The following is a 17,488-nucleotide window of genomic DNA, read 5'->3' as shown; positions in this document are numbered from 1 at the left end:
TTCATCATTGTCATCACTGTCGTCATCATCATCATCTTACAAATCTCCCTAGGCCAGCCTGTTTCTGACTTTTAACACCTTACGGCTAAAGCTTGGCTGTATGTAGTTCCCATCTCTGCTGAATTGCTGCTAAAAGGCTCGTTTTGTTTCGGGGATGAAGGAGTGGGCATGAACTGTATCTAATTTGTCTTTCTCTTTTGCCCGTGTATCCCCAGTTGTTCCCTGCTAAATGCCACCAAGTCCGTTCCTAACTTCATTTCCTACAACAGAAGATCCCGTTGTCTTCCGGTCAAGCTCCCTCTCCCGTCCCTTCCCTGCCACACTCACCCACCACTCCTCAGGTTCCTAGGGAAGCTTCCAGGGTAACATGGAATGCCATTTCCCTCGGGCTACCTTTGTTGGGTTTTGGTTTGGAAACTTCCTTTTACTGTCACGTGGCAAACTGGTTGAACAAGTGCTATTCATCAACAAGGAAAAGTTCAAGCAGCAGCGCTGTTTCTAGTGCTCTTCACAAGTGCTGCTCTGCTGGCATTCCCAGACATATTTGTTCTAAAGGCTCGGTTTTATCTAGAGAGACATACCATGGGAAGTGAGAAGGGCGTCAAGGTTACAAGCTTGTGATTAGTGTCCATTTGTTCTAGCCCTGCGCACACTTGTTACGTACTGAAGCTAACGCTTTATCCCGGCATAGATATCCAATTCCCATTTACTCGCGAGACTTAGAAGAGAGGAACTCTAAAGGAAAAACTCCAACTTGAAAACAAACGGCTGAGCCTGGAGAGATGGCTCAGCAGTTCTGAGCCCGCGCTTCTCCTGCAGAGGACCCAGCACAAACACACAAGTGGCCCACGACCACCCGTAAATGCTAGCTGCAATCCAACGCCTCTGGCCTCCTAGGCCTCCTGCACTCCTGTGCACGCACCTCCCCCAACACACACACACATGCACACAAGTTACAGTAAGTCTTTTTTTTTTTTTTTTAATCTTTAATACGAAATTTCTAATGTTTGAAGCCGAAGAAAGCCAGCTGGCCCGCTATCAGTGCTTAGTCAAGAGGAGGGAATCAATACACATATGTTTGCTAATTTGATTTATACTTTTTGTCGCTTAGCATTCATGGCACTCAATTATGTCTTGGTCTATAATAGAGTCTCTGTGTGCAGACCTTTCAAAAGAACTGTTTCTGTAATTCTCTGAATCCTGCTCTAGCCAACTGCTCTCTGGGAAATGCTATGAGATCCAGGACCAAGCTTCTTCCCAGTGCCCTGGAGTAAGCACACATCTACCACAGGCCACGCAGGAGGGGGCCTTAGCAGGCACGTGGGCCCATTTTCTTTTTTATCCTAGTAGACAAGATATTTTATGAGAGATGAGAAAAATCATAGCTAGCATATCAAATTCCTGATTTCATGGCTAATGTTGCTTAGGATACAATTAAAATATAGCTAATGGGGGCTGGAGAGACGGCTCAGCAGTTAAAGGCACTGGCTGCTCTTCTGGAGGACCTGGGTTCGAGTCTCTGCACCTAATGGCAGTTCACAGCCATCTGTAAGTTCAGTTCTGAGAGATCTGAGTGCCTCTTCTGGCCTCCACGGGCACTGGGCACACACTCGTGCACAAACACACATGCAGGCAGAACATCCGTGCACATAAAATAATAAAAATTTAAATGTATATAGCTAAAGGGGTTGGAAGGATGGTTCAGTGGGTAAAGACGCTTAATGCCAAGCCCTACAATCCGGGCCTGATCCTCAAGACCCATGAGGTGGAAACCGACTGACTCCTGGAAATTCATAAAAAATATAATAAGTGGAACAGGTGTGAGGAAGCTACATGGTAATTTAAAATAACTAAGCTTGAAAGGGCTCTGCTCTCTCTCAAACACTGCCGCCCCAAACACAGTGCGCTTCATCCACGTGCAGTGTCGTGATGCCCGGTTCCGCGCCCCTCCTTTCTTCTGCCCTGTGTGAGAGCATTAGCCGTGGCCCAGCAGGGCAGCTGAGAGGTTGGCATTCTAGACGCTCCTGTTTCTTGCCGAGCTGAGGCCGAGCGAGGACAGTGAGGAGGAAGCTCATCCTCTGGGTATCAGAAAAGGTCACTGGGAATTCATCCACCCCATGGCTAGTGAGCTGATTTGGATTTGTGATGCTTCTGAGAAGGAGGAAGAGTAAGGCAGCCATGTCTTGTGCAAAGCCCTGGCACACCGACTTGGTGTCACAGGGCTGGCTGGCCTGGAGGCATTGCAACACCAGGCTCATGCACAGGCAGAGCAAGTCCCATGACTCCGTGGGGCTTCCCTGTCACTCTGTGTCAGCAGTACTGATTAAGGGAGGAGATTTTTAAGCATCTTTCTATTTTATTGGAAGAGCATGCTTGATCTTGCAGGGCTTGATTTAGCCATTATAATTTATTAACATAAATATTTTCTAGAAAAGATATCAAATGACTTACAAAAATGCAGCATGGTCTGATGTGGCAGCGCACACAACTTTAATCTCGGCTTTTAGGAAGCAGAGGCAGGCGGATCTCTGTGAGCTCGAGGCCAGCTTGGTGTATATAATAAGTTCCAGGACAGCCCAAGCTGCATAGTGAAACCCTGTTAAAAAAAAAAAAAAAAAAAAAAAAAAAAAAAAAAAACCTGCATTACAGTGAGATACATATTTAGACCAGTGGATGTGAAGACAGGGAACATGACAGGAAGCTGAAGATCATACCCCAAAATATGCTCTATGTGGTCTTTATGTTTGTTGCTGGTGGTAGCAGAGCTGGGCCCCATGTTTCTGTTTCTTCTGGTTTTTAATTATATGAATAAGTAGAGGGAGGTATGTGAGTACATGCGTGCAGGTAAACTTAGGAAGCTGGAATCACAGGTTGTCGTGAGCTTCCAGACATGAACACTGGACCTGAAGTCAGGTTCTCTGGGAAAAATCAATTTGTGTCTTAACCACCGATTTTTCTGACCAGGCCCCTTGTCTATTCTATTTTATTTTAGACAAGGTCTTGAGACAAGGTACATCCAAGGCTGGCCTTGAACTCATAATCCTCCAGTCTCCCAAGTGCTGTTGTTTGCAGGCATATGGCACCACTTCCAGCTGATTTCCCTGGGGTGTGGAGCAGTGGCCTCCTGGGCCTGTGTCATACAAATCTTCTAACACAGGGGGAGGCTGCAGGCCACAGAGCACATCAGCAATCGTTCCCGTAGGAAGGTAGATTCCGCCCGTCAGGGACACAACTCAGCATTCCAGCTTCACACCAGGTGGACTCTGGTGGGTCTCTACTGTCATCCACACTGCCACAGGCCTCAGTGGTCAGCAGTGCCTCCATTCTATGCAGCGAGGGGTCAGGAAACAGGTGCTTCCTGCCCTGCTTTAAGGGGCTGAGCTGCAGTTGTGAACAGGGCTGGCTGCCTCACTTGTCAAGTTCAATGTAAAATGAGAGTCCCTTGTCCAAAATCTAAGGATTCTGAGATGGGTCCATCCCCACAATAAACCAAGCATTCATCCCTTCTAAGAGTAGTACCCTAAAAGTCATTCATTTCAAAGGATGCTCTCACCCTTGTTAAAATAGACATTGCCATTGGGGGAAAATATCTAAGAACCTGTTGAGGACACAGGCGGAAAAGCCACCTCTACCTGCCTATGTTGACCCTACAGTTGGAAATAGAGAGAATGTCTATGTTCTATAGTGGGTGTGAGTGTTGAACACAAAGATGCTGTTTCCTTTTCCCAACAAGTTACTTTTTTATTCCAGTTTTTGCATGAGTAATTAAGTGAAAAAAACAAACCAGATTTCTGAGATGACCTGAAAGTCTGGTCCTTCCTGAGGATTGAGGATAGAGAGTTTCGTTATTTGAGTCTTTCAGTGTGAATCCCCACAGGAATTTCATGCATGAAAAGGGACACATATCCCTACAACCTAAGAGAGAATGTTCACAGAAGCTGCCTCTGAGTGACAGGAGGGTGTGGGGCTGAGAGTTGGGTGGATTCTGGAGGAATTTTCTAATAGCTTTATTGGTGTAGAGTTTATATAAAGTGCACTCCCTGGAGTACAATATTGTTTTTTTAATTACATGCATATTTATGCCACCACCATCAACTTTAGAATGCAGCTGTTCACCTCAAGAGAAATCCCACACCCATTAACAATTCTCCCAACCATGATCCTACTTTTGTCCATGTGGATCTGTGTATTCCTCACACTTCACATGCATTGAATTATGAACTATGTAGCCATGATAGTTTCAAAGTCCATCCATGTTATAGCACACACCATTCCAGATATAGGATAAAATAGGATTTGGGGATTGGGAATGCAATTTTATGGCTTATTAAAGTCAGGGGATAATTAGAACAACACTGTCATTTTGGACATTTTGTGTTTGAGACAATTGTTATACATCTAATGGGGTCATTCATCCATATGTAAAAAAGTAGCTACTAGCAGGGCTCACGGAGACTGAAAAGGACACCCTTTATCTAGACAGGACTCCTAGTGGAGGGATGGAAAACCAACCCAACCACAAAAACTTCTACCCAAAATATACCCAAATTTTACACAAGATGTGTAGGTTTAACGATAGGGCAGAGACTGAGGGAATGTTCAACCAATGCCTGGCCCAACCTGAGACCCACACCATGGGAGAGAGATGACCTCTGACACTATTAACAATATCTGCTATGCTCACAGACAGAAGCCTAGCATAGTTGTCCTCTGAGGGCTCCATCCAGCAGCAGACTGAAACAGATGTGGAGATTCACAGCTAAACAATGAGCAAACTGTAGGGAGTCTTGTGGAAAAGTGGGGGGAAAGGATAAAGGACCTGGTATTGACAGGAATACCACAAGAACACCAAAAGAGGCAACTACCAGGGCCCAGAGGTGCTTGCAGAGACTGAAGCACCAACAAATGTCCATGCATAGACCAGATCTAGGCTCCCTATATGTACCTATATGTATCAGACAGGCAGCTCAGGGTTCATGTGGGTCGCCTAGTAAAAGGAGCTGTGGCTGACTCTGACATGGACTCTATTGCCTGCTCGTTGATCACTTCCCCCTGGTGGGACTGCCTCACCAGACCTCAGAGAATCGCTCTCAGGGCTGAGGAGACTTGATGAACTGGGGTGGGTGAGTAGGGGAAGCTCGCCTTTTCTGAGGAATAGGAAAGGAGGGATAAGGGAAGAGAGAGGGAAAGTGAGATAGGAAGGAAGGGGGCGGAGCTGTGAGCAAGATGTAAAGTGAATAAATAAATTAATTTTTGAAATTGCAGCTCCCTAGTCATTTCCTTAGACCTGATGCAGAAGTTGCATCTAAATGAGCCATAGACCTACACAGACCCAAACAGGAAATTTAAATAGCTGTTAAAATTCCTAGGAGAAAATATAGGTGAAAAACCTTTCAGACTTGATAGAGGAAAAGATTTTCCAAGGTAGAACAACAATAGCAAAAAAAAAAAAAAAGCATGGAGTTTTTGTAGTAAAGTAATAATTTTTATTTCATCAACATTTAAAACTTTTATTCTTTGAAAGATATTTTTTAAAAAGTCAGACCAGAAAATGAAAGAAAGTAGTGATGACACAAAAAATGTCGCAAGTCAATAATAAGCCAAATAACCTAATTTTTAAAAGATTACATTTGTGTGTGTGTGCGTGTGTGTGTGTGTGTGTGTATGTGTGGGTATGCTCCTGTGAGTTTGTGTGTACATGTATGCGTGTACATGTGTGTGCTCTCTAGCATGTGCACATGCCATGCCACACATGTGGAGGTTGGAGATGGCGTTGGAGAGCTCGCTCTCTCCCTCCACCTTTACATTGGTTGCAGGGATCAAACGGGTCCCCAAGCTTTCAAGGCACCTTTACCCTCTGAGCCATCTCAGGAGGCCCCAAATAACCCAGTTTTCTAAATAGGTGAAGGCTGGGGCTGAAGCTCAGTTTAGAGGGCCTGCTTAGCAGGCACAACGTTCTGAGTCAGTCCTCAGATAACAACAGAGTGGCATTCAACTGTGATTGTAACACTCAAAGAAGGAAGATCACAAGTTCAAGGTCATCTTCTACACAGAGTTCAAGACCAGTCTTGGATACATACGGCCCTCTCTCAAGAGAAAAAAGAAAATCAGTGGTGTTAATAAGTTGTAACTACAAAGGATGTTAATATCTTATTTGAAAGTTATGGAAACTTTCAACACAGCCCATTAACTCCTCACAATAAGCTGTATAAGACCAAATGTTCTAAACAGACACAAAAGAATATATAAAAATGTCCAGTGAGCGCATGAAAATATTCCACTATCACTTGCATATCAGGAAACAAAACTTAAAACCAGTGTGGTATCACTCCTAATGCCCACCCATTAGAATGGTTGAATTTTTAAACTTGACAATACCGAGTAGAAATAAGCGGAAGTTTCTGCATTGCTTTCAGAAGTGCAAATGTTCTGTAAAATAGTTTGCTGCTTTCTTAAAAAGTGACGAGTGCGCTTAACACAAGGCCCAACCTTTCGACTCCTGTGTATGAGGAATAACAGAAGGCCACAGACGTCCCTTCAGAGTTACCTGTGGATGTTTGCTACAGACTTCACTTGTGTCAGCCGAAGCTGGGAGATCAGCGTGTGACTACGGGTTCGACTTGTGGATTCAACATTGAGGAACAAACTGGTAATACACTCAGCAGGAAGAATGGGTCTCATGTCATCACACCGGATGAGAGAAGCCAGACACATTCACACAGCATGAGTTCGTCGCACAGATGCGATTGTGCTCATATACCACCAGGTCACCTGTCCAATTGTGAGCTAGTATAAAGACACAAATAGATCAGCTGTCCTGGCATCCAGGGAAGGAGACCCTGCAAAGGGACATGGGAGTTTTTCAGAGGATGGAAATTTTCTTTGTTGCGATTGTAGTTTGGTGAGTATGCACAGTTATCAGAATGTGTCCACTTGGGTTGCAATAGAAATTATAAATATAATATATATGTAATATATATTGCATTGGTAAATTGTCATGTGCCATTTGTGTTGATTTAGAATGGATGCTCTAATCAAGGGAGGTCTTCTTGTTTCAGACTCTAGAACATTTATTTCAAGTGTTCTCCCAGTCCTTGTCCTTGTCCTGGGATAGGCTGGCGCCCCCAGAGAGGAGGAAAAACAGTATCAAAAATGGTGTGCCCTTGAGAACAGTTAGAAAGCAAACCATTTCCAACAGAGCTTACTGTTTTTATCCCCTGGCATCAAAGCCTGTGGTGGGAATGAGAAGGCAGAAGCTCTTCGCAGATTACGATCTGCCATGAATTCTTTCAATCAAGCACTCCAACGTGACTGCTTCAGCGGGACCTCCCTCGTCCTTTTTGCCAGGTTGGTAACCCTACAACCTGATCATGCATCTACCTGCTGCTTGCTGCTTGTTCTCTTGCCTTTGCATATTCTCCCAATCAGGCTGCTCCAGTTGTTCCTGACTGTATTTAAGTGATCCTATCTGCTACTTGCTTGTACTTGTCTTGTGCTTTTCCTTGTTATAGTCTTAATAACTCATTTGAAACCAAAAGTTCAGCTAGCATAGATCATTCTCAGTACAGAACAGGGGTCACTCATTAGAAGAATATGGAATTTGGTCTCTGAGGGACGAACATCCAGGAAGGGTGGCCATGTGAAGACAAAAGCAGAGAGTACAGGGCTCAAACAACACTGAAGAGTCAGGAAACACTGAAGATTGCCCAGAGCCACTGGGAGCTGGAAATGACAAAAAAGAACAGTTACTCCCAGAGCCCTTGGGAACATGGCTCTGCCAGAGCTGTGATCTCAGACTTCTGGCTTCCATGACTGTGAAAGGTTGATAGGTAACACATTTCTGTTGTTTAAACTGTCAAGTGAAACAATGAAAAGCTGAGAATGGTCTGTGAGGTTCAAAACCATGGAGGCCTCTGGCCTTGAGAGAGATATCAGACAGAATGGTGAGACGCTCTGTCTGATGCTTTTTTGGGGGCAAATCGGAAAGAGGATACAGAGACAGCAAGCTTGCAGACTCTAGGCCTGGGGTTGCAAAGAGCAACAGACAACTGTGACAGTGGCAACAGCAAGAAATGGGGAACCTGTCACATGACTGCAAGAAACAGTTCTGCTAGCAGCCACATGAGCTTGGAAGACAAGGCTGAGATCTAAAAAGAAAAGTTACCCAGCTGACATCCTGCCATGGCCCGTGTTACCCTGCGCTGTGCTGATCCCACGCTCACGGTTTGCTCAGTCTCCAGCGTGGGCTCACAGGATAAGTACTCGGTTTCCCACTGGTGATGCTGTCTTAGGAAAAACTGGAAACCTCAGATGAGACCCTTCTGGAGTGAGGAGGTCATGGGAGATGCTGTTTCGAAGTTGATATCTGGCCCCTACCTAATCCTTTGCTTCCCATTGGCTGTGAAGGGAACAGCTTCCTCCTCCTTGTGCTCCCACAGACGTGATACACCCCAAATCAATGAAGCCAAGGCCTGAGGACTGATACCTCTGAAGCTGTGAGCAAAATAAGCCATTCCTCTCCTGGGTTGTTTCTTTCAGGTATGATGGAGCCAGCTACACAAGATTAAAGAATCATCATGGAGATCATGACAGTGATCTGTGGCCGAGCATAAAGTGACACTAAGTGTTATTGTTAATTTTTTTAACTTCCAATCTAAAGTTCTAAGTGTATTCCTTAGTGGTGCACACTAGAGCACTCAAGAAGTGTCAGGGGTTTGTTTTAAAGTAATAGTGAAAAAATTATTAGATTCTTTCTTTTTTTTTTTTTTTTAGTTTGAGAAACTAAAAAAAGATTATCAATTAGTGCCATAGAGGATGGGATTGAACTAGGAGGAAGGGAGACTCTGAGATGAGGGAGGGGGGCTGAGTTGGGCAAGGATTCTCTAGCAATCAAGGGCCTGTCTTCATCTTGTGCTCTTGCTGCGAAGAGTGGTCCAGGACTTCTTAATCCCTAGAGCATGAACCATGAGGCCCCCCCATCTTGTTGAGGTGGCAAAATTCACTGTCATATCAGAAGCTAAGCTTGGACCAAATAGTTGTTGAGAGCAAAGGCAGCCCTAGGGTCACCACTGAAATCACAGGAGACAATCTGGTCCTCAGGGTAGACCAGGACCATCTTCCATTTTTTTAATTCTTTATTAATTACACTTTATTCACTTTGTATCCCCCCCCCGTGCTTCCCTCCCTCCTCCCATCCCAATCCCTTCCTTCCTCCACCCTCTGCATGCATGCTCCTCCTCAAGTACACTGATGGGGAGGACTTCTTTTCCTTCCTTCTGATCCTAGTCAATTAGGTCTCATCAGGAGTGGCTGCATTGTCTTCCTCTGTGGCCTGGTAATGCTGCTTCCCCCTCAGGGGAAGGTAATCAAAGAGCAGGCCAATCAGTTCATGTCAGAGACAGTCCCTGTTCCCATTACTATGGAACCCACTTGGACACTGAACTGCCATGGACCAGGACCATCTTATAGGGGCCCTCTGGTATCTGCTTCACTACCTTCTTGATGTCATCATAACTGGCAGCTTTCTCCAGGACCAGGTCAGATCCATGACAGACACAGTGGGGCTTAAGACAAACAGATCAACATGGTTTCAAAGTTGAGGGATCACGACCAGTGCCCCGATCAGTCCAGCCAACCATCTTCAGTGAGCCAATAAAAAGAGTCTAATCAAAAGTAGAAATCAGAAAAACAAAGCAGAGATTAATCCACATTAGAAAGAGGGATAAAGAGATCCAGTGAGTCCTCAAGTCTATCCCCGGTCCTGAGGGGCGATCGAAGTGTAGCTAGAGAGTCCAGGATTTCCACAGCTGAGCTTAGTCCTGGTTGAGGTGCAGTCACACCCACCATTATCTGGATATCAGTCTCATCCTGTAAGGTGGTCTGACAAGTTTTTAGAACTGCGTGGAAGCTCTTTCTGGGAGACACACACACACATTGACTGGCTCAGTCTTCTCCTAGCTGAGATTTCTGCGAAAGTCCCCTCTTTCTTTTAGGCTCCATTATTTCAATAGTCTGATAGGCTGAGAGGTGCAAAGGTCTCTTTAGAGCATCTTCACTGAAATGTAACACCACTTACAATTCAAGGGGCCACCGATGACAACAATGTCTGTTTTGTCAGAACGGAAAGTAGCCCTGGTGACAAATTGTCCAATATGGCCACACCTGTCCACTCTGACCTTCACCACCGTGCTCAAGGGCTCATCCGGCACTCCATGAGAATAGTCGGTGTCTGTGGAATGCGGGAAAGCAGAGAGATGTTAGTAATTATTAAAATGTGTGTCTGTGTCTCTGTCTGGGGGTGTATCTGTGTGCATATGTCTGTGTGTGTGTCTGTGTGTGTGTCTGTGTGTCTGTGTAGGAGTAGCCAGGGAAAGCGAACTCAAAGTCTTAAAACCTGTCTCCTTCTCTTTCACATCCTGTATGTTGCTTCCTGGTTGGTGCTTCATCTTAACTACAAGTGTCTCTTCTGGCACCCATCTTTCTGAAGGACACGCCTGATAAAGCACATTTTCATAATCTCTTCCGATTTGGAGTAAGCCTTTGAATGGCAGTTGGCATGTCAAGTAATGGGCGTGAGTTGACAGAACAGTGGCGTCCTCTCAAGAGGTCGGGCGGAGCCCCCAGGGTTGAGGGGGTGACATGCACAATGGCCCTCATGTGGGCAGGAATGCCTTTCAGGTGCCTTCTGCGTCCTCCTGGTGCCAGGCCCAGCTGGCTCTCTACCATTCCAGCCCTCATTTGCCATATCAAGCTGCCCTTAATTCCTTCTCGGAAACTCTGTTCCTTTTGCCACACACGTGTCCGCCAGGTCCCATCTGACAGCTGGGGCCCCTGGCCTAACCCCACAGACACCCAGTGTTGCTTTCACAGGCTCCAGTGTGTTCCTGCCAGCCAAGTCTACTTCCTTTACGATCCCTTTTCAGGGTCTCCCTTTCTGGAGACTCGTGTACCGTGCGAATGGCTTACACACTTGAAAGGCCTCGGGGACTGAGAACCTGGATCAATAGAGTCTTTATTTTCGAACATCAGTAAACAGCATGAATCAGTTGAATGGGTGCAGCCCTGTTCATGATTCCAGTGCTTGCTGTGGTCTCCAGCCAGCATCAGACCCACTAAGAATGTGCTCCTTACTGCTAGCTAATAAAGAATGTGACCCTTTTTCCTTAACTTGAACGCACTCCAAAATGCTGGCCTGAAAGATCAGTTTAACACTGGACAAGCTGGATGGAAAAATCTTTAACTTTCCTTTTGAAACAGTCCACTGACGCTGCCCTAATCATTTTCTTTCCTCTTCCTTTTGGTCTGTTCTCTGGCATCGCTGGATCAGCTTGGTGTAGAATACAATCTTTTCAAGACTCAGAAAGAGGGGCCAGGATCGTTCCCACTGGCTCAACTACAAATTGTGTAATTAGAGATGAAAAGTTCCGGGAGCTTTTAACTTGTGCCCGTGCCTTTGTCAAAACGGCCCCGTGTCACTGTGTTTGGGGGCTTGTTCTTGTTACTCTTGCTGTTTGTTTGTGGAACCACTCACAGCTCATTCCGTGCCCCCAGCAAGGGACATGGCCTTGTTTTGACTAAAAGTTGTCGCTGGTGTGATTAAAATCACACCTTTAAAATATTTAAGATCTGGAGTTGTAGCTAGCCTTGACTAGTATGCATGAGGCCATGCTGGAATAAAAGAATTTAAAACCAAAAAAACTATATATTGTCCCCAGTGAAACTGAATATTTGACAACAACAACAACAACAAAAGACTGAACTAAATGGCATAAAGTAAAGGAGGGGCATAGCTTCACCAGGCAATGCTAACACCCCGCCCAAGCCCTCTCTATGGTAGCAGGGAAGAAGAGCAACCTCTGGAGTAAACGTCAGGGGTTCAGGGTTTGTCCAGTCCCAGGACAAATTACTCTCCGTGACCAAGTCTTCTTAGAAGAGCAGTCAGTGTCCCCACTCCAGGTGAAAGACTTGGGGTTCTGTCTGGTTCAGGAAAAGCAGCCCTCGCGGTGGGTATGACTGCTTCCTTCTGGGTGGATCTTGCTTGGCCTCTGTTCAGCCCACACAGCCCTGCCAGGACGGCCTCCCCAACTTTCCATGCTCCTGCCCACTGCTGCAGCGCCTAAAGCTCTAGCTTGATCAAGGAGTCTGCTACTCCCCAAATCAAGCAGCCACTAACCTTGGTGTGACCTTTGAAACCTCCAGGAAGGCAGCAAGGAGCAGGGAATGCCAGGCCACGGTGAGAACAGAACACCTTTCATGGTGTTCTCCGCCTTTTCTTGTCAGTTGCGTTACTGTCCTCGACTCACTGTGTATATCGCCTTTGGCCCTCCATGAGTCCTTCTTGCAGCACATTTTCCTTATTCTTTTATTCGCTTGCCTTTATTACACCCCACCGTTCTGGTTCCGAGTATCTGTGGGAAAGAGCTGCTGTTGAATGTGGTGTCTTCAAGTTACTTAAGGGATTTGTGACACAGTCCCTATATAGTCTTGAGTTCCACGCATGCTTCTTCAGGAGCATCTATCTTTTTAATTATTTATTTATTTTTCATAACTCAGTGTATGTATAGACTCCGCTGTGATCACATTCAACATTGCCCCCTCCAATCCCTCTCCCACTCTTTGGTTCTCTGCCCTGTCCTACCCCATGCTCTTCTTGTTATTGTTGTTCAGGTATCCACAGCTGCTACAGTTTATTTTTGGGATGGCCATGCCAGCGTCACAGCACCCCTCTCCACCCTCCAGCTCTTACAGTCTCTCCACCCCTTTTTCTGTAATGTTCCCTGGGCCTTGGAGGGGGTAACTTCGATGTCCTGCTCAGGGCTAAGGACTGACCAGTCACTTATTCTCAGCATTTTCACAAATGGGAGTCTCTGCATTAACTGCTGCCTCTCTCGGAAAGCTTTCTGAGCCTTACTGAGAGCATCACCAGTCTACAGAGAGAAACAGAGGTGTTTAGAAGGAATTTTGGAAAGGAAATATGTAAAGTCCTGATTGCCACTGTGCCATAACTTTAAACAGAAATAAAATAAGAAAGAAAGAAAGAAAGAAAGAAAGAAAGAAAGAAAGAAAGAAAGAAAGAAAGAAAGAAAGAAAGAAAGAGGAAGGGAGGGAGGGAGGGAGGGAGAGAGGGAGGGAAGGAAGGAAGAAAGGAAGGAAGGAAGGAAGGAAGGAAGGAAGGAAGGAAGGAAGGAAGGAAGGAAGGAAGGAAGGAAGGAAGGCTCTGTGACCTCCCAACCATAGCTTTTTGGCCCGAGTTACTGCACTAGGATATATTCCCTCCTGTGGGATGGACCTCAAACTCAATTGGGATGCAACTGGTTAACTGGTTAAGCCACAAATGTTCTTGCCATGATTGCACCAGCAGGTCCATTTTGCCTGGTTTGCACGGTTGAGAAATCATTGATTACTTTTCTCCCCCAGGAGCCTGCACAGTTCCTTAAGTCTAGCCAATATGGAAGTCACTTGCAGCCTGGTTTTCCCGAGGACATCTATATCTTAACTTCTGCCTGGGACGCTGTGCTGTGCAGTCTTACTCCCCCGTGATGGGCACACCCTCACATAAGCCAAAACACCCACCTAATGCTACCCACAAAGTAAACTCTAGGTCAGCTTAAGGCCAACGTGTGAGCTGGACTAACACTGCCTTCCTGTCATCCCAGCCCTTGGGAAGTGGAAGCAGGAAATCAGGGGTTCGAGGACAGCTTCAGCTACTGAGTGACCTGGGAAAGTTCTCAAGCAGGACTTGGGAAGCGTAGATTTCCCACCACTCATGTTTCTTCCGTTTTCATTGGTTCCCAGGCCTCTCTCCCCTCTTGCTCAGCCTTTTTCAACTGCCACAGCTTATCTTTCATAATGACATAATGAGAGAAAAAAACTTGGGGAGGGGCATGGGAGGACAGGAGGGAGGGAGGGTGGTAATGGGAGGGGGTAAGGAAGGGGGCTACAGCTGGGATACAAAGTGAATAAACAGTAATTAATAAAATTTTTTTAAAAAACTGTCTTTCCTCTACTTCATTTCCCCTTCCTGTACATGAAAGAGAGAGTTTTGTTTAGTTTTGTTCTGTTTTCTAGGCTCCTCCTTCTCCCAGGACAAGTCAGCAGACTGTGGCCATGAGCCAAATCCAGCCAGCTGCATATTTAGCACAGCCTGCAAAGAAAGGCTTTTTGCTTAATTAACTGGTTGAGAAACACCCAAATAGCGTGTGACACAAAGACATTAGATAAAGTACAACATCAGTGTCCATACACGCAGTTTTCCTGGACCCAGGGACGCTCACTTGTTTCCATGTTGTCAGTAGCTGCTTGTCCACACTGTACTCCAGCTGTGCAGTGAGTGGTTATGATGGAGACTGCATGGGCCCCAAGGCCAGAATGTTTACCATCTGGCTTGTACCGAAAAAACAATCCCCACAACTCTGCACTGAGTTGGAGGTCCTTCAATATCCAGTCTACTCTAACGTTAATGTCTGTGTAGCACAGTTACCCACGTAGCATGTAACCAGTGCTGGTCATATCACTCATGTCTGCTTTGGGTCTCAAGTACTAGAGCACCTAGGCACAGAATTTTGAGTTCTCACAAGAAAGGCTGTGCGTGGATTTTAGCTCTGTACTGTCAGACAAGGTCCCACTTCGTCATAACCTTTTTCTTTTCTTTTCAGTACAGGGGATTGAATCCAGGGCCTCGTGCATTCTAGGCAAGTGTTTTACCAGGGACTGCAACCCCGGCCCTACCTGTGCCCATGGCTTCAAGATGGCTGCTACAGCTTATGTCATGTCCTCAAGTGAGTATCTTCAAGGACAAAAAGCTGTCAGCAACGTGGGAAAGAACTTGGCATCGTATGCAGTCATAGGCTGCATAGTGATGCCTGGACCAATGGCAAATTGCACATCTAAGGTAATCCCACTAGTTTACCATGGAGCCGGGTTAAGGACGTATCTGAGTGGTAGAGCTAGCAAGTGCAAGGCCCTCACTCAGTTTGATTCCCCCGCATATTAATAAAAATTTATAACAGAGCTAAAAGTGAATCCATGGCTGCCATGGCATCACGATGATTCACGTCATTCTGATTCCGGCGTGGGCATGCCAACTGCACGGCCAGTTCCATATGGTACATAATGGACAATAATAGATAGCCACTTACCAGTTCATGCATTTATAATACTCTACAGTTTATTGCTTGCCGTGCCCCCCAGGGCCTGCCTCTGGAAACCTCACTGCGGCAATGCCGGAATGAAGAAGGACAGACACCGGAGAGACAACAGACACACAGAGAAAAAAATCTGGGGCTGGGTGGGCTACGCTGCCTCTGATGGAGGGCACCAGGAAACTCAGCAGCACATAACATATAGAACAAGAAGGGGCTGGCTGGTCTCAGAAGGCGGTCTCTGTAGGGATGAGAAGAGGGGGCTGTGGCTTACAGTTTCTGTGCACACTGGTTTTATCTAAAGGAGCATCCATTCTCTACACTCATACAGAAAAGAGGTAGGCTTCCCCATCTCTGGGAGCCTCATCCAGGGAAGGCTTAGCCACTCCCACGGGGCTGAGGTACTGAAGTCCTTGGCATGGCTTTGCCCATGTCAACCACTCCTTCATTCAGGACTTCGTCGGCTCCCCACACTTTTTGTTGTTGTTGTTGATTTGAGACAGAATCTTGCTATTAGCCCTGACTGGCTTGGAACTGGCCATGCAGACCAACTTTGATCTCCAAAGGAATCTTTAAGTCAAGCCTCATACCTGTAATCCTGACACTCAGGAGGCTAAGGCAGGTGGATTGCCACAAGTTCGAGCCCAGCCCAGACCTCGTAATGAATTGTAGGCACACAGCAAGATGCTGCCTTTGAAAACACAAAACAATTCTAAAGAACAAAGAAGATCCAACAATTTGAACTGCTTTTGTAGATAGACGCAATCAATAGCTTAATTTCAGTGGACAATGGTGACACATGCTTGTAATCCCAGCACCTGGGAGGCAGAGGCAGGAGGATCTCTCTGAGTTCGAGGCCAGCTTGTCTACAGAGTGAGCTCCCCGACAGCCAAGACTACAAAAGAAACCCTGTCTCAAAAAAAAAAAAAAAAAAAGGTTAATTTCAATTTTTCCTAAAATAACTTGTTTGTTTTCAAAGAGATAAACAACTTTTCCACATAATTTCAGGTAATTTTCAAACACAGGCCAGCTGAGGGGCTTCCGTAAACCCTGCTTGGCCTTTGCTGGTGACATCTAGTGTCCCATGGTCAGGACTTCAGATGGACAGACTCAGGTGGCGAAAGGTCATACTGGACATCATTGCATGGGCTCTCACAAGCAAAGGCTTGTCAGGATCACCAAAGTTACACAAGAAATCACTTCGAAGTATAGTAATAATTTATAGCCAAAGTATACAGAGAGCATAAAAGAAAGGCTGGGTGTGTCCACACAGGTTCCAGCGAGCCCCAGAGCCAGAGCTGGGCATGTGACTGTGACCTCATGAGTCAGAGCCCATGAGATGGACCAACAGACAGCTCCTTTGTTGCACCCCACTCACATGATTCACGGCCTGTGCGTGAACCTGTGCAGGCCAGCCTCGGTACTCAAAAACAGGCTAGAAGTTAAATTAGAAATCTTGGAACCTCAGCTTCATGAAAATAGAGATTTCATTTGATGTGTTTTATACAGTCCTCAAAATGTGTGTTGCTGGGGCTGTAGCTGAGAACATTGCCGCCTGTGTCTACGGTAGACCATGTCCCCACAACACCCCCTCCTTCACCACCGCCTTTAAAACCCCGGTGTAAACACTCAATCCACGCAGTCCCCTGCCCAGGAACCTGGATGCAATGGGAACCATTAGGAGCAGTGACACACATTCAGGAAGCAAATAAAACCGTGCTTGTTGGGTCGGCAATGGGCTTGATCAGTCAAACATGTAGCCCTGACTGTGTACATGCTCTCTGATCAGCAGATGGTGACCAAGATATGTCCAAATTATTGAATTTTAAGCTTTGGTTCCTGCCATTAACGCTCAGTTTACACCAACTTTCTCCCAGAGGTTCAAATATTGGAATGAGCATTTTGCTTCTGTCGAGACAGGGAACTTCTTGCCAGTGCTATAGGTAGCATTTATTACCGAAAAGTGTGAATAAGCTGCACAGACACAGTCACACGACGTGGTGACTGTCACACGGCGTGGTTAGCACCCGGGCCATCCTAGCCCCGTATTCTCTCGTGTTGCCTCCAGCAGGCCATTCACAAAGGTTCCTCTTCAAACAAATAAAACAGCACCCTGAAGACATACCTGCTGCAGGCATGCCAGGTCACGTATTTGGTAAATCATGAGGGCGGGCAATGGTCCCAGTGGTTCTACAACTGCACAGTTGGCATATTTGAACGCCTTTCACTTCATCAAGAGCCGGTTTCCAAAATCCACTACGTAAAACCTTAGGGACGATCGGGACAGCTTTCAAACCACAGCAGCCGCTTTGACAGTGTGGTGTTTCTGGTCGAAGACCAGCTGGATT

The sequence above is a fragment of the Meriones unguiculatus genome, chromosome 3, assembly GCF_030254825.1.
Source record: "Meriones unguiculatus strain TT.TT164.6M chromosome 3, Bangor_MerUng_6.1, whole genome shotgun sequence".
NCBI classification, from domain to species: Eukaryota; Metazoa; Chordata; class Mammalia; order Rodentia; family Muridae; genus Meriones; species Meriones unguiculatus.
Note: the sequence above shows the minus strand (reverse complement) of the source record.